This window comes from Felis catus, chromosome C2 (genome assembly GCF_018350175.1).
Source record: "Felis catus isolate Fca126 chromosome C2, F.catus_Fca126_mat1.0, whole genome shotgun sequence".
In the NCBI taxonomy this organism is placed as follows: Eukaryota; Metazoa; Chordata; class Mammalia; order Carnivora; family Felidae; genus Felis; species Felis catus.
In genome coordinates this window covers 27,260,023-27,285,170 of record NC_058376.1, presented here as the reverse complement: position 1 = coordinate 27,285,170, position 25,148 = coordinate 27,260,023, and the positions used below count along the sequence as shown (strand labels likewise).

The 25,148-nt window shown below is 35.0% G+C and overlaps 1 long non-coding RNA gene across 2 annotated transcripts in view; it reads left to right on the top strand.

The window, feature by feature from the left end:
- The window catches only part of LOC123379748, a 228,571-nt gene that overhangs the window by 188,413 nt on the left and 15,010 nt on the right, over positions 1–25,148 (top strand). The window contains exon 4 of one of the 2 annotated variants that reach the window (XR_006584624.1): positions 20,002–20,198. The exons of the other annotated variant lie outside the window; for it this stretch is intronic. This is a non-coding gene — a long non-coding RNA (uncharacterized LOC123379748). The remainder of the gene's footprint in view (positions 1–20,001; positions 20,199–25,148) is intronic. 2 annotated transcript variants of the gene reach the window in all.

Below are 25,148 nucleotides of genomic sequence, written 5' to 3'. Positions count from 1 at the left end.
ACCTGAGGTCCACAAAGGTTCTATTTGCTTAAATCAAAGAGAAAGTTTAGGAAATATCCTCGCGTTATGGAAAAGTCAAGATGCCTTATTAAAGGAGCAACTCTATCATCTTGTCTTGGAATTGGCAGTTTCTTGTCTTATTCATCATCTTTCTGTCCACAGTGCCTGGCACATGAGAGGAGGTGAATGAATGCTAAAATATCCATGAATTTTTGTGTCATATTTGAAGTTGTTTCTAACACAAGATGAGTTAGACTTCATCTTCCCAGACACCAGTGTCCTAATTCTGTATTCTTCTCACCATTAAGAGGACTTTGCATGTTTTAGAACTACCTCTTGATAATTCTGTCTTCATCGAGATTCTGTTGCTCTAGAGGAAAGACTCAGGACCCTATTTTTCTGTTTCCCCTTAGACCATTTCTAGGTGATTAGTATTAGCATTAGCATGCTCATGATTTTTGTATTAGAAGATGCAAGCTCATTTGCTAAGTAAGGTTCTTTTTTGAGAATTCCTGATGGTCTGCTACACATGGGAATTTGACAAGACATTTTGGTGGTAGAAGGTTAAGAGATACTATACTAAAAGTATAAGATATATTGAAACATCATACATATAAGAACATACTCAAGAAGGGAAATAGAAATTCTCCATGTTGACAAACCTGCCCACTATATTTTCACCGAGGTCTTTTATCATCTCTCTCACCAAATCCAATTTATCCCTGTGGGGTTTTTTTGTTTTGTTTTGTTTTCAGTCACTGATGAGTATAATATCAGCTATTTGGCTGTCCAATTGAATTACTCAGTTTAGTATTGAACCAAATTTGTTTCTAACCACTGGGCACAGCAAGCATTCTAAAAGATGGGCTTATAACAGATTGAATCAAAACTGTGGGAAAAGGAGAGGTGGAATTATCTGGCCACGTTGATCAATAGGAATAGATGTAAAATAGAAATGGGCCACTCTACTTTCAACTTGTGGCTTGAGAAAACAATTTCTGGTGTTTCCATGCGTCACTGGAAAAGTCTTAAAATATAGACATGCACTTCTTGCCTCATTTCCTTTCACGGTAAATCTTTCATGTCTTTTTTTTCCAGTAAATCAGGTGCATAAAGATAAAAGCTCACTATTTTAGGCTGAACCTCAAAAAGGATTTGTACCTTAGTTGAGTCTAAATGTGGCAGGGCTCAGCCGTGTTTGGCCTGAAAACTTGCTTGATCATTTTACTCAAAGATGATAAAGTCTTTGAAACTTAACTCTCACGAATTCAAGTTTGTAAGAGACAAGCAATAGAAAAAAGCAAACTACCATGGATACATGGACACCAGTACTTGTTTGCTGGTCAAAAGCTTTTCTTTTCAGACTATTTAGGAAATGTGGTTAGTGTGTGGATGACCCTTACAGATTGAAAAATTGAAATAGTGCACATTAACCCTAATGACTATCACCACATAATTATCACCTGAAGTTCCAGTCAGGTGGAGAGGAGTCTTTAAACTTGGTTGTTGAGAAGCTTCCTTCAAATGTTTTGTTATTTCCTCCCTTCTTACTATTCATGCTGATGATCACTATTTACAGGTAATATAAACATAGGAATGTTAGTTCAAAATAGACAAAAATAACTTAAAAAGGTAAAACTCCAAAGAATAAGCCAGTCACCAGCAAACCAAAGCATTTCACTGTCAGGCACAGATGTACGTTCTTGTCCTTTTTGTTTGTCAGTTTGTCTCTTTTGATTTTAGCAGGTGGCAGTTTACCTAGCAAAGATTCAAAGGCAGAGCAGAATTGGGTAAGATTATTTGTAATATTGCTTCCAGAGTTAGCAGATGATGATTTCACAAATACATGACTAACGTCCACACACAACTATTTTGTATCCTTTCTGAATCTTGGAGAGTAGACATTTTTTTTTCTTTTTAAATCAGCAAAATATAGTCAAAGTCCTCTTATGTGAGCTCTGTGCTCAACACTGAGTGATATTGAGTGTACAAAAAGACATCACTTCTTACCTTAAGCAGCTTGCGATACTCCTAGGTAGAAAGCACCTAGAAATAAAAGTAAAACTAAGAGTCGTAAGGCTGTTCTAAGGACTTCGGGAGAGAGTTGAGCTCTTTTCTGTGTTGTCTGGAACGGTCAGAGAAGGCTTTCAGAAGAAATGTGTTTTGAGAATTATTCTGAAAGACAGAGACAGAAAAACCAACGAAGGCAAAAAATCTCAGTGAACTCTGTATCTCTGCTTCCAATCTCAGGACCAGAAGAAAACACACATTTTAGATAGAGAAAATGGACCCATTGAAAATTGCCCTTGGACATCATAGGAAAGATCTATGGCAAAAAGATTAATATTCATTGCATGTTTCTTCTCCAGCTAGACGTAATCACTGATTTGATGATCCAAATCGAACTATGTCCCAATGAAGAATTATGTAAGCATAATATAAAATAGTAGGGGCACTTTTGTATTTGTGGGTGAGTGGATATGTGTAGGGAGACATTTTTTTTCACATCTTACATAAATCTGTGGGAGGGATGTGCCAACAACCTTTAGATCTTTTCTTATGTGCTTGGTATATCATGGGCCCCAAACAGACAAGGAACATGTATAAAATGCCATAAGAAGTAATAACATGTGAAACAGACTTCTTAATTTCCCACTTACCCACTCCTAAAATCCTGCTCTTTTCCAATTTGAAGGGCACCAACAACCCCATGAGTATCTTGTGTAAAACCTAGGTGTGATCTTGCATTTCTCTCTTTTCGACACCCACATGCTTTCCATCAGCAAGACCTGCCAACTCGATTTTCAACTCTGTTCCAATGTAGCCACTTCTCCCCACCTCTGGGGCTGCCTTTCTTCCTTGAGCCACTGTCATCCCTGGTGAAGCGATGTTGCAATAGCCTCGAACTGGTATTTCTGTTCCATTCTTTTCCCTCTAGAGTTAATTTTCTACACAGCTGTCAAGGTGGTTTGTCAACAATGCAAATTAGATAAAGCCCTCCAATGGTTTCTCATCAGAAAAGAAAATCCCACTTCTTACCCTTGCCTACTTGAGCCTGCATTATGAGATCTACCTATATTCCAACTTGACCTCCTACCCCTCTCCCACTTATGCATCCTGTCCTAGTGATGCTGGCCTTCATGGAGTTTCTCTGAAATGCCATGGTTCTTTTAACCTGGGACCCTCATCCACTCAACGTCCGTGTGTCTTTCTCCTTGCTACATTCAGGCCATTACTAAAATATCACTTCCTCAGAAAGACATTCTCTGACCTTCCGGCCACCACTTCCAACTCATTACTCTCCATTCCCTTACCCTGATGTGTTTTATGGCATAGTACTTGTTGATACCTGAACTGATGTATTTAGGTATTTGTTTATTGTCTCTTTCCCTAGTGTAAGCCCCATAAAAGCAAATATTGTCTCTCTTGCTCAACTCTAGCATCTAGGAAAATGCAGGGCACATAAGAAGTATCCTGTAAGTGTTTGTTGAATAAATTTACTTAAGAAAGTGGAACATGGGTTGCACAATATCATCTAAAAGAGTAGGGAAATATTCTGTAGCAAGGAAGACTGGATTTAAGTTTGAGTTTGAACACATCAAACTTACCATCTGGACTTGAGGATATCACTAAACACCTGAATTTTCTTTTGTAAAAACTGGAAATAACACTACATATTAGGCTACTTTGTAGAAAGGATTACAGATAATGAGCATGATGAATATAAGAGTTGGCCAATGGATATCGACGTTAATAACAATAACAATAATAATAAAAAGTGCCCTGAATTCTAGGCCAGTTTACTTCATCAAAAAATCATAAAATGAAACTACCCACCCCTCAATTCATCATCATGGATGTCTGTTAGATTCTTGAATAAACACCCTTGGGAAATAGAATAAGAACCATAGTTTAAATAGTTTAGACTCATATGGGACAGAGCAATGAAAAATACACAAGAGAGAACAATGTTACATTGGAAAAGAAATCGATCCAGTGACCTAATGTATCTTTTTATTATTTCTAGGGAGAGTGTGTATGTTTAATTCATAGAATTCTTCACTGCTTTTATGTCAGAATACACTTAGATGAAAATTGTACTCCTATCAACAAAATTGGATTTAAAAAAACACACCAAGGATTTCAGTATTAAAAAGTTTTTCTATACAATATATTAAAGTTTATTGGCTACTTTAATTCCCCCCTTGCACTTTCTGTGAATTGTAAAAAGGTGTCCTTTCTTCTCTGCAGATGACACATGCATACTTGTAAGTATAATTGGAGTCATACTTATGGTTTGGGAAGCACAGTATGGGCTAGATTTCAGCTTCACCTACTTGCCTGGCCAGTGTCCCTTTCATAGGGCACAGCTCAAACAACCACTTGCAGGGACTCTATAAATATTCAATAATAAATATGATGACAGAATAGGATTCTGAATAGAGTGAACTGAAGATGGGTCATAGTTCCAGCTCAGCTATGCTTTCCTTCAGTTGGAAATTTGAACAGTATGCAGAATTAAGGACACATTTGGTTTCTACAACTATAATCATGTCATATTTAATTGTGGGTCAGTGATTATTATTAATCCAAACTCTAAAATGACACTATTAGCCAAGTAGCATGCTTTTCAATATCTTTTTTAAATGTTTGTGTTTTAGAGAAAGAGAGAGAGAGCGAGTGATCACAAGAGCGGGGGAGGGGCAGAGAGAGAGACAGAGGGAGAAAGACAGAAACAGAGGATTCGAAGTGGGCTCCTTGCTGAGAATGGAGACTCCAATGTTGGGGCTCGAACTCAGGAACTGTGAGATCGTGACCTGAGCTGAAGTCAGAAGCCTAACCAACTGAGCCACCCAAGCAAGCACCCCTAGACTTGTCAATATTTTAAGGCTAAAAAATATATAGATAAGTGTGTTATAGTAAGGAGGTTAGGGTAGGAAAGGGAGGAGTTGATTGGGAACTGAGTTTGAATTTTCCTTGCTTCTTAGAGAATGCCTTCAGTGTTCACTTTAATTCTGTTGATCTTTACTGAGCCCCCAGTTCTCTGGTGAACATTTCAAGGAGTAAAAAATGTGTAAACAGATTCAGGCCTTGTAAAATTAGCACCTGTGAAAACAATATGTGTACATATCAGGGTACAGTCATATTGATGCCTTCACAATAAAGAAGGCAGGTCAACGGGAGAAAAGTCTATATACTAACAGATGAATTAGGAAAGTTCCATGTATGAAGTGATCTTTCTTTAGGAGCCTTTCAAAGGCAAGAGCACTCTGTCATCTGAATGTTATGTCTTGATTTTCTGCATTAAGACTGGTCCTTTAAATGACTGAGAAAACAAAAATATTCACCTGGAAGGAAACAACATGAACAAAGGCATGGATGGAAAAGTGTGAGCCTCTTTGGGGACAGCAGACAATCGATTTTGGTAGGAGGGCAGGGAGCATACATGGAACAAAGGGGGTGAGTTGAGGTTTACAAGACACAAAGGAGTCATGATGTAGATGAGATTCTAGAGGAGGGTTTTTTTTTCTGTTTTCCTTTTTTATTTATTTATCTTTTTTTTTATTAAATTCATTTTTTTCTCTTTGTTAAAGTGATATGTTTCCTTTGAAGGCTTTGAACATGACCAGGTCTGTAATTTGTAATGAATGATTTATCTTGTATACATGGAAAGGACCATTTGAGTCAGGGAAAATAAACATGGTATTTAGAAAGATATTCTTATGTAGCACCCTAGAGAAGCACTAAGGATTTAACATAAGATAAAGGTGAAGATAATGAAGACAAAGACTTGGCATGATGTGGAGACTCCACAGAAGCAAAAAAGGAGGAGGAGGAGTAAAAGAGGACTCTGACATTTTGTACCTGAGTAAATAGAAAAACGGTGTTGAGATGGACAGTTTAGGTATAGTTAAAAGACGTGGCTTAGAACTCAGGGAATTTATAAGATATTCTTTCTTAAGAACAAGGGCAAGCTGGTCTAGAATTTAAGCACATTGAATTTAGATTTCTGGTGGATTCTCAACTCCTTTACAATTCTTAAAGATAATATTAATTCTTATTTATTCATTAAGATCCAAGATGTTTTATATAGGCATATATTTATTCATGTATTCCTGTTTTATCTTATTTCATATAAATTAATTGGATTTGATTTGCAAATGTAAGTGAACTCATGCATTTAATCAAGAATATGTAAAGGCATAACACTGAATTATATCCCTTTAGTGCTGATGTTTGAATACCTGTCTCTTTCAGATATCTTACAAATGTATTTCCCTTTTAACTCTGCCCTTGCAGTAATGATTTACTTTTTAATTTTGTATTTTCAGATAATTTTAGAACCACAGAAATGTTACAAAATAATACACAGGGTGTCCATATATTCTTGGCCCTGCTTCCCTTAATGTTACTCTCGTATATAATCATAGTACAATAATTGAAACCAAGAAATTAACATTGGTACTGCTAATTGATTTTAATGCTATTAGTCTGTCCATCATTTTTATTAAAAATGTATATAGAAAGAATAATATAATAAGCTACTTATATCCTGAGTGCTATTTTAATCTTATAGCCAATGAGAGCTAATATGATGGACTGTACTCTATCATGTTAGCCAGTTATTATGAACACAACCTGCTACAAATGATCTTAGCACTCTGTCATGGACTACTTTTATGTTATTTATTTAGAGTTCCAACAAATATTTTTGACATTTTGACTGACATAAATGTTTGCAAATAATAGCAGTTTGGGGAAAAAGAAAGAGAAAGAAAGAAAGAAAGAAAGAAAGAAAGAAAGAAAGAAAGATAAAGAAAGAGAGAAAGAAAGAAAAAAAAAGAAAGCAAAAGAAAAATTAGGGTCGCCTGAGTGGCTAAGTCAGTTAAGCGTCCGACTCTAGATTTCGGCTCAGGTCATGATCTTATGGTTCATGAGATCGAGCCTTGCATGGGGCTCCGTGTTGACAGTGAGGAGCCTGCTTGGGATTTTCTGTCTCTCAACAACAACAACAACAACAACAACAACAACAACAACTTGAAGAAAAAAAGAAGAAAAATTAAAGAAACAAACTGAGAAAGTATTGCCAGATACAAAATGTCAAATTTAGTAGTGGCTGGGAACACCATTAAGGAGATGGTTAAGACAGTAGAAACAGATTAGTGGGCAATTAAGGATTGATGGAAATTCTTTGACATTATTAAGGACATTATTCATGTCCCTGGAGCCTAAGAGGAGTGGCCAACAATCTGCAAGGAAAAGGAAATGAGATTTATGTTTGGTGAGGACTTTTATATGCCTCTAATAGAAAATGTCTGAGGTGCTGAGTTTTTGGCTTGGCATCAACCCTCTCCAGTCAGACTTCCAGCCTTATTTCACCACCCGCCCTTGTTAAATACCCTCATCCACCCAATTACTCAAGCCCAAAACCCAAAATTCATACTTGACCTCTCTTTCTATAATTCTGAATAGCTGATTCATCAACAAATGCTATTACTTTTACCTCGTAAATATATTTTCAAACCATCTCCTTCTGTTCGTCTCAACTGCTATCCCCCCAGAGTGCCGCTGTCTCCTTTCCCACCAGAACTATTGCAGTAGCACACGCACTGCTCTCTTGGACATGTCCTTATCCTTCTTTAACCTCTTCCCTATACAGAAGCCAGATTTATACTTTTAAATTGCAGATCTCATCATGTCATTCCTCTCAAAACTTTACAAAGTCTTTCCATTGTACACAGAATGAAAAGTTTCTTTAAAAAAAAAAAAAAGCCCTTCAGTACATCCAGAGAATGGAATACTATTCAATGCTAAAAAGAAATGAGCTATGAAGTCATGAAAAGACATGGAGGAAACTTGTGTATATATTACTAAGTGAAAGAAGCCAGTCTGAAAAGGCTGCATCCTGTATGAGTCCAACCACCATAAGCCACTCTGGAGAAGATAAAACTATAGAAAGATTATGGTTTTTAGGGATGAGGGAGGAGGGAAGGATGAATGGGTGGAGCACAAAGGATGTTTAGGGCCGTGAAACTATTCTGTATGATGCCGTAATGGTGGGTATCTGTCATTATACGTTTGTCCAAAGTTATAGAATGCTCAACAGGAACAGTGAACCCTCATGGATTTTGGTTTGTAATGATGTGTCCATCAGTTAGAACAAAGTACCACTCCGGTGAGTGATGTTGATAACGAGGGAAGCTATGCATGTGTGGGGCAGGGGTATATGGGAAATCTCTGTATCTTGCACTTAATTGTGCCATGAACCTTAAACTGCTCTAAAATATAGTCTAATTTTTTAAAATGGCCCAGCCTTATATTAGCTGGGTACCGCCTATCCCTCTTAACTCACCTCTCCTTTTGCTCAGAAGGGATCTGCTGCTAGTAAGGTATCCATGGCCCAGGAAACAGAAGGGAGAACCTTTGCTCCTTCCTACCTTAGGCTTGCATTCCTCTTCCAGCATCTTCCAAGGGTAGTTTTATACTACATAGTATCAATGCCCCAGTAGAGAGCAGAGAGGGTACCAAGAGATACTCATTTTTCTGTTACTGTCTTAAGTGGGCTTCCTGCTGTCTAGGGTATGTAGTTGGCTGAATCTGTCAGGGCGTTTTGGATGCACATCAGAGATCACCCTTGGGAACATTCTACTATACTTCCTGTGCATTCGCATAATAAGATTTTCCTCTGATAGCTGTGCCATCCTCACCTCGCATTTTCAAGGATCTACTCCACTCAAACTCCCTAATGACATCCACCATTCTTCCAGGTGCTTCTTTGGGCAGTTTCTTTCCATGGTTGGAACTGAACTGCATTGGTGCACAGGCCATATTCACTCACGCATGCATTTTTTGCACCAACCAACCATCAACATTGTAGGAAGTTCTTTTTAAATGTAATGCTAAAGCAGTTACCTCATTAATGTGTGTCACTTACATAGTCCAGGCAGGAGTAATTCTATTCTGTCTCCCAACTTCAGCTTTCCAGGTCGTCTGAAAACCCCCTCACTAAAATTGATTGGAGGGGCACGTAGAATGCTCCTCAAAGTAATGTTCAGAAAATCCTCGCATATCTCCTTATTCTGAGCCTTTTCTAGGTTCACTGTGTTCAGGGTCACCTACATTGAAATTGCTACAAGGAAGTCTGTCTTGAAACTCACTTTGTGATCTAATATCCCTTACGTACTGTTATGCCAGTAAAACCTTTTAATGTAATGCATTGACATGTACATAAAATAGATAAGATCTTATATGAAGTGACAATTTTAACTGCCTGGTTTTAAATTAGATTTATCAAATTGAATACTTAAAAGACATTTCAATATGTAAAGATTAGTATAGGTGTCCCATATCGAAAAACTTTTTAATGGAAACCAAAATATTGAATGCATTCATAAAAGTGCACTCTCAGTGATAAATAAAAAATTCCACATGTAAGTGTATTAAGCATTCGTTGAAGGCTAATTTCATTTTATACCGGGTTAAACATAAATTTCCAGGAAGAAATGATCTGTGTATTATTCTCTTAAAAGGTGTAAGATATTTACTAGGGGAAAGCGTCACTAAAAAGAAACCTCAATTATAAATGTCAACTATAACAGTGCCTGGGTGGCTCTGTCGGTTGAGCGTCTAACTTGGGCTCAGGTCGTGATCTCATGGTTTGTGACTTAGAGCCCTGCGTTGGGCTCTGTGCTGACAGCTCAGAGCCTGGAGCCTGCTTCAGATTCTGTGTCTCCCTCTCTCTCTGCCCTTCCCGGCTCGTGCTCTGTCTCTGTCTCTCTCTCAAAATAAATAAACATTAAAAAAAAAAAAGAAATGTCAACTATAGTACTTTATGGTAAGTTTAAAGTGTATTGCTCTTAGTCATGTATTTTAATATCTGGAATTTACAGTGCTGTAATGGTTTTTCTTTAAGGGGCTGAAAAAGTACAATGAAACTTGTGATTAAACATCCCAGCAGAAACACCTTGTAGTTTAGCTTCATAGTTGTGCTATATTAATTTTCAAAGTTGCCGCCTTGGCCACAGCTTCTTAGTAATGATTCCAGCTGCTTGTCCAATCTTTAGAGCTTTGCTCCTTTTGGTTTTAGTGAACATATTTTATCTTCCCAAATAGATCTAATCAGTTAACTTTTACAAGGATATTTAATTGAGCCTGATGTGGGGCTTGAACCCCCAAATTGCGAGATCATGACCTGAGCCGACGTTGGCTGCTTAACCCACTGAGCCGCCCATTTTTTAAGCAATATTTCACAATCAAATATACACAACTGAAGTATATTGGCTCTTGATAGCAAATATTATAATACTACAATTATCTCAATTGTGTTTTTTAAATTATTAAGTAGAAATTGAGAAGTATGAGTCAGTGCACTGGGCTCCTACCAATAGACTTAAAGGATATTTTAATTGAATAGTACTCATTATTGTTCAGTAGAAAATAGTATAAGGTTTATTTGTAACATAAAGAAGCAACCTATTCAATTCATGTGTGCTATTCAATTCATTCAATTGCTAATAAATTGAGAATTCCTGATTCAGTATTTTTTTACTGTGTAGTGTGATGCCCTTAAAGTTTTCACTTAAATAGTTAAATACATATAAAGTTAAATAGAATCTATTTGGTGAATTATTTTTCCATGTGAGTAGGCAAACTTGGGATATAGCTGTTCTTGATAGAGAACGTTACATACGTTCATTTCCAGAATCATGCACCTTACCTGATAACCAGAGTAACACAAGTTAACACTGGCTTTTAGGAAGGTAGTTGTTTCATTAGCTTCTGGGAACAAACATCATAAACTTAATATCCCAAACATGCAGTTTTCTTTTTTTTTTTTAACGTTTATTTATTTTTGAGACAGAGAGAGACACAGCATGAACGGGGGAGGGGCAGAGAGAGAGGGAGACACAGAATCGGAAGCAGGCTCCAGGCTCTGAGCAGTCAGCAGAGAGCCTGACGTGGGGCTCGAACTCACCGACCGCGAGATCGTGACCTGAGTCGAAGTCGGACGCTTAACCGACTGAGCCGCCCAGGCGCCCCCCAAACACGCAGTTTTCTGTTAAGAAAAATAAGGAGGCCTGAAATATCCATCACATAATGACAGGTTGTTGTTGTTTTTTTTTTTTTTTTTTTTTTGACGTTTCTAAGAACTACTGCTTACTATATTGGGTTACAATTGATGGTCTCCAAACCTAAGAAGGATAAAAAAAGTCGTATCTCGACATGTCATTCCCGAGAGACTCTGCGTCAGGAAGGATCCAGTGCCCTGGGAATAACTTCAAACTCTTCCCTGTGGTCTTCTAAGTCTTTGAGTCGTGAGTTTCTTGCCCTCCCATCCCAGCTAACCTCAGGTCACTCCTCTGCTCTCAGGTTATGCTCTAGGAGTGATGGGGTCTCATCTTACTGCTTCCAACATGCTGAGTCTTTCTGCCTTGGGTCCCTCAGAGAAGCTATTCTTTCTAGTGGAGAAACTACATATTGTTCTTCCCATGTCTGAGTCATTCCCACTTTCAAACCTCATTTTACCTATGCCTCTGGAGATCTTTCCCTTTGACCTTTTCTGACTGTCCTGTTTACATAGGAACTCTTTTTTCTCCTTCTAACTCTCATTTGTTTTCCATCATAGCACATAATCCTCTAGAAAAAGTCCTTTAAAAAAGTGACTACTTTTTAAAAATTTGTATTAGCATCTGGAATGTTGCTAAATAGATGTGCAGTAAATATTTTTTGAATGTATAGATGCCCTCAAAACCTGGGAAAGCACAAAGGCAATAAACATACGTTAGTTGAATGAATGAATGGATTTAAAACCAAAGGACCACTTGACATAAAATATTGTCAATATCTATTTCACTTTATGAGTTATTTTAGAAATGTCTTTTTGAGAGCAGGCCTCTATTAAATGATTCACATCCCCAAAGAACAGTTGCCATTTTATTGCAGTTTACATTGTTTATCATATAAATCTTTCAAACCATATATAACTTTTTTGTCTAAATCTATGGAAGAATGAATGGTCCTTAGATATACTCTAATGTTCCAAATTTTAATCAACATATTTTAAAATAAAATGTGGGTCTAGAGATCTATGTTTTTTCCTTTATTTAATTTATTTTATTTTTTATTTTTTATTTTTTTGAGAGAGAGAGAGAGAGAGAGAGAGACAGAGTATGATCAGGGGAAAGGCAGAGAGAGAGAGAGAGAGACACAGAATCTGAAGCAAGCTCCAGGCCCTGAACTGCAGCACAGAGCCTGATGTGGGGCTTGAACCCCCAAACTGCAAGATCATGACCTGAGCCGACGTTGGCTGCTTAACCCACTGAGCCGCCCATTTTTTAAGCAATATTTCACAATCAAATATACACAACTGAAGTATATTGGCTTTTGATAGCAAATATTATAATACTACAATTATCTCAATTGTGTTTTTTAAATTATTAAGTAGAAATTGAGAAGTATGAGTCAGTGCACTGGGCTCCTACCGATAGACTTGAACTTGAGATTTTGCTTTGAGAAACAATATTGACTAAGATATATTTTTTTCCCCAGAACCACAGCGACATGTATTTTCTTTGATTAGAGAACTCATAGCTGATACATGGGGTTTCACCTACAGTCCAGATCAACAATGAAAGCATCCGAAGTTTTTATTGCCTACTAAGACATATTGTGAGCATATTGTAACCACATTTAGTATGGACCTATAATTTTGTGACACATGAAATGTTATGTATCAAGTTTTGACATTTAAAAAATATATTTTATATAGCTTCTTTTTAGGGATTTAGTAATTCAAGCTCATTACTTTTACCAAAATGTAATGCATCCAATGGAAAACTAAAGGTAAATTATATATATTAGTTTTCCTTAAAATTCCTTCAGTGTAGAAGGTATTGTGCCTTATATCATTTGATATATAAAAAAATGAGCTTCCATGAACACATTTAAATGTAAAAAAGAAAAAAAATACATTTTAGCCCATTTTTTTCAAATGTTAAATAAAAATAAATAAATTAAGGCAATACAGCTAGTGATTCTGATCTCACTTTAGGAAGTCCTGCATTCCAGACAAACTTGGGTAGACTATGAAGGATGAGCTGATTTCTGAATTTTCAGGAAGTTTACCTCTCATTTACAAGGATAAATGATGGAGTTGAATACAAAACTTAAAACAAAATGTTAAATATGATGTCAGGGATACAAGTTTAAAAGCTGTAGTTTTTAGGAACACCCTGTGTATCTTCAGAAACATTTAAAAACAACGTGACAGTTGGAATAAAAGCCAATAACATATAAAAATCAGCACATAAGGTTTTTTAGTTCACTTGCCTGTGCTTAAAGATTATAGTGATATCTATTTTCCTTTTAGGTTTTGGCCTGCCTCCTTGAAATGACTTTACTGCCTTTTTAAGTGATTGTATGATTTATGTATTGTGTATTTAAGCCCAAGGTACCCTTTACTCCGAAATGACTCTGTTTGTCCTAGTCCATCCTCGTGTCTTCTGAGTTGCTGTCAGTGGTGTGGTCTACCCATCTTTGACCTCTGCATTATGAATCTACTGTAAGTTCATTGCGGCCCAGAGCATGATCTTTACAACTCATCTGTGAGTGTGGTGCCTGCTTAGTCTGAAAAGCGTAGCCTGGTAGGTAGGCCGGAGAGCAGGACATAGGGTTAGAGGCTGTCAGGCATTGAAAACAAGAGAACAAAACTGTACAGGAGTCTCGTTCAAGGCCATTCAAGGCCATCAGAATTTGGGTAATGGAGGTGATGAAGAACGTCTTCTAGGTAGTGACAGTTTGTCTGGGGACTTTGACATTGGGTTCATTGTCCTGTGCTTATTTATGCAGGGAATATAGCACTAAACACACCCCTTTCTGTTCAGAAACCTGTAAGGCTCCTAGAACATATGGGAGCACCCTCACATCTGAGACCTTATTTATAGGCTGTGTTTGAGGAGAGCTCAGTCCCAGGACCAACTTCTTGTCACCAAAAAGAGAATTCATTAACAACAGTTACAATACTGAATGGTGACAGAGAAGCAGGTCTTCAGTTTTGCAGAAAAATGAAATGTTGACACTAAATTTGAAATACATTTTTCTAAGAGGAGAAAACTTTTCCAAACTCCAAAATTTCAAGATCATGCAATTTGCATAAAAAGAATAGTATTTTTAATAAAACAAGCAAGAATGATTTGATTTAAATTTGAATTATCCCACTTTTATGGAAGGGGCAGAATGCATTTTGAATAACACATGTATTTTAAATGTTATATTTGAGAGAATTGTAAGTTTTGCTCTTCTTGAGGACATTTGTTCACTGTATGTTTGAAGAAATCAGAAGGCTATGTAAATTGAAATGCTTAAATCTAATATGAAAAAGGAAAATATCCTCACTTATAAAATAAGTAGAAGATAATTCATTCAACTACTATTGGTGTTGGTATTCAGTGGTTTATCTGGTGCTTTCAAGTAATTTACAGCAGGGAGATTACCTTAGTTTTTATATTTAAAAATAACTGAAGTGATGATTTTATGATGTGTAAATGGATACATAGTGGACGTATTTCTTTTGTTTATTGAGCTTGCTTTGTGTAAGAAAACTAGAAGCAAAAATCTTGGTAATCTTAAGGCAAGATACAATCGATCAGAAAAAAAGTCATTTATTGAGAGATGAGAGAAAGGTGGCATTCTAAATAAGGATTTCATATGCTAATTTCAAGGTAGAATTTTTGGTGTGTGCAGTTTTTTTCTTAAAATATCAAAATGGCTCTGTAATGATGTTTTGCTCACATTAGAGGCAATGAAGAGAGAATCTTTCCTTGTAAGGTTTTTACTGTTTATAAAGAATAATTTTTTAATGCAACTTTGACAAAAACCATACTTACTTTTGGTTGGATTCTACACTGCAAAACCAGTTTAGGTATGTTTGTTTTAAATGACCGTGTACACTAATTAGAAAGAAAACAATTCACCAGGAGCTATATCAAATACAGCCCTGCAAGTGGTATGAGCTTTTTCCAAGGATCCATATTGTCCTTGGACTTGGCTGTTGTATTATACTTTAAATGGAATTGATTGTGTGGTTGTAATGAAAGTAACAGATTGATTTCTATCCAGTGTTACAAAGAGTAAATAGAAAAATGTTCCCGTCTTGACCTGCATTCATAACCAATGGGATTTGCTAGCTTTAGACCCAATCCTTCATAAGAGATAAGATGCAAATGTAATAAAACTGGCTTCTAAGTTTAAGGATCTTTTCAGTGCTCATCAAAGATGTTTCTTGTTGCATTTAGATGTGTTTGTATTGATTAGATCACAATCACCTAGGAAATGTTACTTTCTTTAAATGCTATTCATAATTCATCATGTAATTAGCATTCATATGTGGCTTTATAAACATAGTAAGATTATTTAAGTGGTGGTTATGACATGGTGGTATACATTTTAATTGTCCTTTTTTAGTTAAAATTGAATTGCCTTTTTTAGTTATTTAAGTAAATGATGGTGGTTTAAGTTTGGATTTGACTATTTTTTGGTTAACAAACATTTTTGGCTGTGGAGTAAATTTTTGCATTGCAGTATATTAGGAAAGGTGTAAATTTATGTATATTGCAGTAGTATTTCTTCTGAAGGATGACTTCTGCTGAATATTCATTCAAAATTATCATTGTACTATTTATTAAGATATGAAATAGTTGTTTCCAATAGTGAACTGTTATCTTTTTTCCTCCATTGTCATTATTTAGAAGATAGTCAGACATGAATACTGTACTTAGATTTTTTTACTGTAGTTTTCAGGATTTCTATGAGCATTTCTCCCTCTTCACCCGTCTGTAAATAAAACTCAGGCCCACAAAACAAGGAATCTAAATATAAAGTACAGTTGGTAACTTCCTTTGGTATAAATGAAGGAATGCAAAAAAAAAAAAATCTAACAATTCATTTGTAAGCAACAGTTTCTTCACACATTATGTGACTTTTTTGGGATTTGTTTTATGTTTTGGGTAAAACAGTTTAGTATAATGATGCCTAGATGAGACAAAACAAAACATAACAAAATTAGAAAAAAAAAAAAAAACTAACACATTTGACTGCCTATGTTTCTCAGTTGGGGCTTCCAAGAGCCCTCTATTCTTCCAGCCCCCTCGCTACCCTGCAGGTTGTAGCAGACAATTCACAGGAAAGGCTTAGACATCGAGCTTGCACGCTTCTTGACTCCATTTTAAACCTTTTGTTCACACCAGGGTGGCATTTTTTCACACCGCATGTGGCAGTTTTGACTCCTATCCAACTTGTCTTATAAAATCAAAGTCTGTGATTTTTTTACATTCACAGGGCTGCTTCCTGAACGGCTGCTGCCGTTTGTGTCTTTCCTAGTGATTGGTGCAGAAGTTTATAGCAAAATGTGTTTTAGGGAGGGGGAGGAAGAAGAAAGCGATATGAAAAATGTTCTGGCCTGAAACACAGGAAACAAATTTTAAATAAAACAGATTGACTCTGCAAAGATAGTGCATGAAAATTCAATATATTTACCCCTATTTTTTATTATTTTTCATGACCCTCTGCTGAATATACAGCTTAATTTAAAAATACCTACAGTGTTACCACTTTGAAGTTGCATAATGTTATTTAAAAAAAAGTGTCATGTAATTGCAAATGAAAGTCTCATCCTCAGACTGATACAATTATTTTCCTATAATTTATAATATTCGGTGAGTGCAAATGAATTCTGCTTTTAGAGATGATCTTTCAACATACCCCATTTGATTTGAAGTTCAGACCATGTATAAAATAAAACATGTTATTTCAAAAATTTATTAATTAATTTAAAAAATTAATTAATTTAAATAATTTCTGCATCAACTTCTTCATTCTTAATGTTTTCTTCTTTCCCCTAGTCCTCATTAATTTCATTCATATGTCCTAGTAATAAATCACATAGGTTATTTCAAATAAATGATATAAAGCAGTAATTATGAAAGAAGTGCAAAATTTTACCAAATGCAAAAGGTATGTGCATTGGCATGTTTCTACCGAGTAAATATTAGCAAGGATATAACATCTACAATTGAGAAATCTGAGTCGATGATCTGGCAATAATAAATATATACATATTTTTATACTTTTACTTTGAAATTCTTATATTGTTTAAAGATTATGTCTTTTTTGTATTAATAAAAACATATAACATGTATTCTAAAATATTCCATAATGTGTAGTTTACTTCAGTATTTTTTGCAGGGGGTATAAGGAAAGATTTCTATTTTAACCAACAGATAATAATTATATGATTTCTTATATTTTCTGAAGTTTTAGAATAGTTCATTCTTTATTTTTAAAATGACGGTTTCTTTGAATAGTAACAATTCAATCGCCACATAAACAGATATTGAAATCTGTTTCAAGAAGCAAATGTTTAAGGAGTAATAAGTATTTGTTAACAATGTTGACAAATTTAAGATGGAAGAATCTGATTGCATATTTTATAAAATTTTTAGCTAGGAAACCAACTTAAATAAGTAAAATCATTTTGGTTAATGTAAGTCATCTATTTGATATTGTAGAACAGAACCATAGTATTATGCTTTAAAATATATATATATATATACATATATATATATATTTTAAAGCATAATACTATGGTACATAGTATTATAGTATACATAGTATACATATATATACATAGTATACATATATATATACATAGTATACATATATATATACATAGTATACATATATATATATATATGAAAGAAAAAGTGCAGATTCTGATCTTTATGCCTTCTTCCAGGAAATACCTACATAAATTCGTTGCATCTGAATTATTCATTGCAATATTTGAAGTATGAAATGTATCCATTTTATTGAGAAAAACCTCAGTCTAGAATTTGGATTTTTTTTCACTTTCTGGAATAACAAACCAGGACTGACAAGAACATAGCAGTGAGGTCTGTAACAGAGATGTGCTAGCAGACAGAACAACTGCTTACTTTTTCTTCTACAAATAGAGCCCGACGTCAACTACAACTGCTAGGAAGTATTTGAAAATAAAGCAGAAAGAATTTTTTTCCAGGAATAACAAAATCGACATGGTTAATGTGAATAAAACTGTGCTTAAAACAAACGAAATGCAATGGATTTTATAGTCTGGAATTCTCTTCTGATGCATACATGTCTAACAAGTACAATATTTTGCCCATCTTTTAGTTAATTTAAAATCTGACCTCATTAGAAAGAGAAAGAAAAAGTTTTATGTATTTGAATACAAACATTCTATAAAGATCAAATAAAATCCCTGTCACTAGAAACAAAACAAACAATTAAAAGCAAGGAAAATATCCAAACAAGCACATACCACTTGATTGAAGTTCAGTATTAAGCCTTCATATAAAACTAAACAGCATCTAGAAATCTAACAAACCATTTGAAATTAAGACTATGAAAGACAAGAAAATCATTACCTAGAGAAATGTAAGTCAAGTTTATGAAATAAAATTTACCTACTTTTGCAGCTCATATGTTTGTTGAAAGAAAGTATGACTTTATTTCATGTGCATGGCAAAGAATATAGAAATATACTTATCTCATGGTTTTTCATTATCTGGTCTAGAAAACCCCAACTTTTATTGCTTTAAGTTTCTTATTTCCTGCCCTCCCCACCTACTCCCTCCGCTTCTTCAGACTGTCTTCTGTTCAGCATCTCTTCTCTTTGAGGTGAACAAAATAATACCCCCAAACAGACACACAAAATCACCACCAGTCAGCTGAAGAGAAATAGGTTTTCTGCCTTTGGCCTGTCCTCATATGTTAATAAAATCAGCACATACATTCTGCCACCAAATTCAGCTTGGAAGTAATCCTCTTCTACTTAAGGCTGGATGAAAAGAGTACTCATTGTGAATTATGTTTCATCTGTCACAATAACCTTCTTTATTCTGTCATGGACCTCCCCTTCGCCTGTGGCAATTAGAGAAAATAGGTATGCCTTGAAGTAGGAGATAGTGGTTCTTTTTTTAAACAAAACACAACAAAAACTGATGACACACACAAACAATGCTTGCTAAGCAGTATACTGAAGACAAGCATATGAGGCATCTTGAAGTGACTGATTTTAAGCAAGAGAATACATTTCACAACGAGCAGGTAGTATAGTTGCCATTGGTTATTGAGGACAAGCAATGGATTGCAATCGTATTAAAAATGAAATGTAAACAGCGTATTTTCCTACTGAATACTTTCCAATTAAATCATGTCATAAGATACATATTATAAATAAATGGTATTTATTGAACACACCAAATCACAGTAATAAATTCACATGCCTTAAAGTATATTTCAATACTCCAGACTAGCATTTTTACAAATTTTTGAAAGGGGAAAAACAAACAAAAATTTCCCCATGAACAGAGTTTATCAGACATTTTGTTTAACTCAAAATCAATGTGATTATTTGATTTACTTACTCTTACAAAGCACTGAAATACCTTGAGGCAGTTCAAGTTCACCTTTCTGGAATTAAATCTGTTAAATGATAGAAATCATCTAATCATCTTCTTAAGATGACATCTTAACTTTTTGGCTTAACAGGGTACATTTACACCACATGTAGTTACGAAGTTAAGCTAGAAGATCTTAAAAAGCTACGAGAGGAAAAGAAAAAAAAACCCATAGTTGACAGAAAAGAAAATACTCCTTCTGGTAGCAAAAGAAAGTCACTGCTGATGAATTAACGCAAACAGTCATAACAGTTGGATAAAATAAAAGGATATAAATAATGTAAGCTATCAGGAAATTCATAAAATCTGAAGAAAAAATTCTGGAGACTAAAGGAAAACCTTTTGGCCCACCGCACAGGTTGGGCACAAAAGTGCTTGCTAAGCTATCTATTTCACACATGCAACGACAGAAGGTTCGATATTCATTCGATCGATGAGTGAAAAGGCACAATGGCAAAATCAGACAGACTTCTTTTCAAATACAGATCTCCAATGTCCCCTACAGTCTACAGATGCGCGGCTGGTGGTGTGGCTCCGACAGAGCAAGGGTTACATCAAGGCTGTTCTCTGGACCGTGCAAACAGTCTAGACCAATGACCTGCAGCATCATGCCCTTTGAAGAAGAGGCAAGTTCGGTCATGATGAAGAAAAATCAAGGCGTACCCCTTTTAACAATAGGGAGCAGCTCGAGGCTGCAAAGAGGTAAGCAGGGGTAAGAAGAAACCGGCATCTGCTTCCATGGTTACAGGCCAACTATGAGAACCTTGCTTTTCAAGGGAGTCTGTTCTCAGGCTCCCTCACGGGGTATGCCATGCATTATAAGCAAAGGCAGGTTGAGCTGAAATCCACATAGTTATTTCAGAGTAAAATGATACAGAGCACATGGCTGCCAGAAAAAAAAGTCACATGACTGTTAAGAACCTGACTTGGGCTACTTCAGAATAGAATTTTTCCTCCCTTATACCAGTTTAAATAAACATGGTAAATTTGTATAAAACAAACAGCGATGATGAAGAGGATTTTTATTTCTCAGGCTCTTAAGTGAGAAGAGGTCAAGAGTCAAGATAATACCCACCCTCCCATGGCAGGACCATGTAGAATTTTGTTAATATAGCTTTATTATGGATATCACTTAAAAATATTTCCTTTTTTTTTTTTTTTTTTTTTTTTTTTGCCAGACCTTGACATTGAATATATGTTCTTGTGAATCTCTCTCTCTAACCTGATTCTCTTTGATTTCCTGCCCTGGATTTTCCCATGTTTATGTTCATTTATGTGGTTAGATCTCATGAGGAAGGTAGGGGATTTGGTGAGAAACTTCTTTGGTGTGGTGTTACTGTTCTAAGAAAGGGTAGGGTGTCCTCTGCCTTTTGAAATATTCAAAATTCAAATCTATGTCAAAACCATTAGCCTCTGACAATAGTTCTATTTCTAATTCACGCATTGATATTTTATTTGTTGCTTGCTATATCATGAGTCTGTAAATTCAAGTATAAAAGTTTTCCCCCCCTTTCTGTGAGATATTTAGTTGTTAAATTGAATCTTGTCATATGACATACTAGCAGCTGATGCTATTTGAATAAAAATTTAACAAATATAAAATGTTGCATACTCTGTATTATTGAGAATAGGTCTATGATAATAACCACACGAAATGCAGACATATGAATAATTAACATAGATGAGACATTCTTCTAACAGTGTACCATAACTAAATATTAGAGGAGCTCATATCTGTTACCTTCCAGTGACGTACAATTAACTATCGATGTTCCATGCAATTTATCCTTTGAGCAATTTTTGTTCACAAGTATATTGTTAAAATTAGGGAATGAAAAAGGAAGGAATGCTCCAAAGGGCAAGGCATAAAACACCTTTCATTAAATTAATTTTTCAGAAGCTTTGTATATTACTATAAATGAGCACTATATGGTCTGCTTGTATGGAGATATTCATTTTATATACTTACCTCGAAGGAAAATTATCCTGTAGCTTTACAATGGCGATTAAGTGTTGGTGACCATGATAGCAACAATTTTATGCTCTCAACTGAGAAATCAGAATATAATTTTTTTGGCGTGTTCCTCCATACTGATGCCGGGTTTTGAGCTAGGTTCATGGCTAAACGTATGCATGCAGTTTTATTTCTTTCAGTGTGTTGAGATACATTAATTTCTATGCTTGGATGGTGAGAAAAGCATATATGGGGTAAAAAATAAACTATCGTGGTGTCACTGTTTTACTGTAGTAATTCATACACTGCTATAAGTAACGAACATATTATCTAAAAAGATGTTCTAGTTTTTAAGAAATGATTTACTTACTCCTAAGATAATTCAACATCAGAGTTTGTTTGATATAACAACAGATCATACTTGCTGGCAAAGGTCAAGTGCCAGTTAGTTCTTCAGTGGAAAAATCTACCTGTCAATTCTCCAAAGGAAAACAAAACAAAAGCAAATGCACTAAGGTTTACATAGTACATGATAATTTGTAAATTGTAGTTAAAAGAAAATGAGACTATTGCACGAAATCTGTTGCAAAATAGATGACTGGGTTTTTTTTTTCAGTTAACATTTAGCCATTAGTCTGCTCTCTTGTTTTTCAAAACATACTCAGTTTTGTGCATATTTATGTGTGAACATAAAATTACCCTAACTTGCTAAATGTGGATATATGTAAACACTTGGAGACATTGTCATAGAATCAGATTGGTGGTTATTAAAATCCTATTAGCACATAAATATGCAGATAGGACACTTAATACTGAGTATTTAGGGGGGAAATGACAGCCTCTTTCCTTAAGAAAGATTCTCTATATCTGAAGTATTAATAAATAGCTGGATAATATGTCCATACTCCATGTGGTTTGCAACAAAAACTCCAGTCATATGGCAAGATGTGTTGGATTTAAATATTCCTTAGAATATTTAGAATAATTAATGTATTTCGCCTTCCTTACTGCAAAATCAGAAAAAGAAAAACTAAATTTGTCTTACCTAATGGAGCATCTGAAAGAAAAAGACTGAACTTTTCCAGTGTTTTAGTGTCTGATAGTGCTTTGAATATAGTAGGTGGTCAATAAAATATGTCTCTAACAAATAAATAAACCTGTGATTGCACTAATGAAACAATTACCTAAAAATAACACAATCTCCTAAAAGACAGGACATGTATCTACTTTCTCATGTATCTTTTTTTAACTTTTTGTTATGATCTTTCTGCACAAATGAGTATTTTTTGTCAGTAGTCTGTGCTTACTTAATGCAATGTTGAATGGATTGCTTATATGCAATACTTTCTGGAGCAATCAGAAAATGAATGCATCTAGCGTATCCCCAGGAGAGGCATACCCTTGACACCATTTTCCAAAGTTACTTAGTTTTTTCATGAATACTTATTAACTTATATGTATGTGTGTATTTAATCAACTTTCCCCATACAGTATTTATTAATTTAATATGACCTAATTTCAATGATGTGCTGAAGCTGGCTAAAACCAACTTGGATGAGCTCATTGTAACTATTCCTTTCCAAATTCCACTTTTAAGAGACATCCTTCTCTTAACTTGAAATCAGAGACAGCAGGAGTATTTGCACCATACAAATCAGCCAATACCGTAAATCAGGGCCTTTTCTTCTTTTTTTAGAAGCTGTTGTTAAAAATCTACCAGCATACTATTGCCTAATTTCCCCCTCTGAATCCATGTTTGTAGGTAAATTATAACAACTAAGAGGTCAATAGGATTAGAAATTTTCTATTCATCAACCTGTCTAAAATATAAAATATAAATTAATTATGTAGATTAGATATCAAAGAGAGGGACAGCTGTGAAAAATATTAGACACTCTAAATTTTTCTTAAATACTTAGCTTTTATATCAGAAAGTCACATAATTTATCTTTCTGACTTTTCTAATTTACCTGAATAAACATCTATGTTTATTCTTTTATCTCTTTTCTAACAAAATGTTTACATACTCTGATATGTAATTGTCAGCTGATTTTTAAGTGAGTGACAACAGGGTTCTGAAAATTTCCAGACATCCTTTAAATGGGTCTCTAACTTAGACTCATTTCATTAGCAGTGAATTTTTTTTAGTTTATTTGTTTTGAGAGAGACAGAAAGTGCAGGGAGGAGGAGCAGACAGGGAGAAAGGGAATCTGAAGCAGGCTCTGTGCTGATAGCACAGTGCTGACAGAGCCTGCTGCGGGACTCGATCTCACGAAGTGTGAGATCATGACTTGAGCGGAAACCAAGAGTCGGATATTTAACTGGTTGAGCCACCCAGGTGCCCCTCAGTGAAGTTTTACAAAACTGAGATGAGATATCTTGAAGTAATTTATACTTTTGTGTAGCATATCATTTAACCTCAGGCATTTTATGAGAAGTATTAACCCAATTGATCTCTTGAATGAGATTATTATGTGGAAAACAAAAATGGGAAATCTATGAGTGGAGAAATGAAATACACATTTTTGACAGACAAGCCACTGAATTCCCATTTCATCTTTTATCTATGAAATTACTCTGGGTAGGTTATAGGTAAAAATCTCTAAGTGTGGGTGGATTATAAGTATAGATACTTGGTGAAATAATAAATTATTTATTTTTTTATAAATAAATTTATTTTATTTATAAAATTTGCATATTTATAAACACCTGTATAAATGTATATACTTTTAAAATATAAAATATGCTTTATATTTATACAAGATATATATTCAAAATATCTAAATATATTTTATATTTGTATGGAAATATGTAATAAGTTTATATCAATATATTGATATGAATAATTATTTATAAAAATCCATTCTTTTTTAGTTGAAGAAATGAGTTCTATGGTGGCATGTTTTCAAGTATCTCTGCGATCTACTTTGTGACAATACATGGGATGACTTATATTATGGTTCTAGTTATATTATGTTTCTAATTGGCTTCCCAATCATACATCCCAAACACTCTGCACTTCAGCTTATATGGATCTCAAATTAGTTCATTAATTTGAACATCTATTTTTGGTCCAAGTATTGTATTATTATTTGGGAATCCAAACATGACTAATACATGATATCTGCCTTTCTGGAGCCCATCATCAAGTGCAAGAAGAAAGCACCTTCAATATGCTGCTATCATGAGAGAAAACCATTTGAATGTGACTCTACTTTATTTTATTTTTTTCAACGTTTATTTATTTCTGAGACAGAGAGGGACAGAGCATGAGCGGGTAAGGGGCAGAGAGAGAGGCAGACAAAGAATCTGAAGCAGGCTCCAGGCTCTGAGCTGTCAGCACAGAGCCCGACACAGGGCTCGAACTCACATGATCATGTAAGATCATGACCTGAGCCGAAGTGGGTCACTCAACTGACTGAGCCACCCAGGCACCCCTAACTCTGTCTACTTTAAATCTAATATACACCTATATTACAAATGCCAATAATTATCCCAGAATCTCATATACTTTATGTATTCTACTCTCAGTACATATTAGATGCTGGTGCATCACAGCTCCATACCTACAAATACAATTACAAACAGTATAGTCAAGATGGCAAGGACATGATTCTTAATATAGACCTAAGTAAAGAGTTAGTGAAGACAAATTACAGAAACTAGCTATACATCCTATTTATGAATGCAAGGAAGCA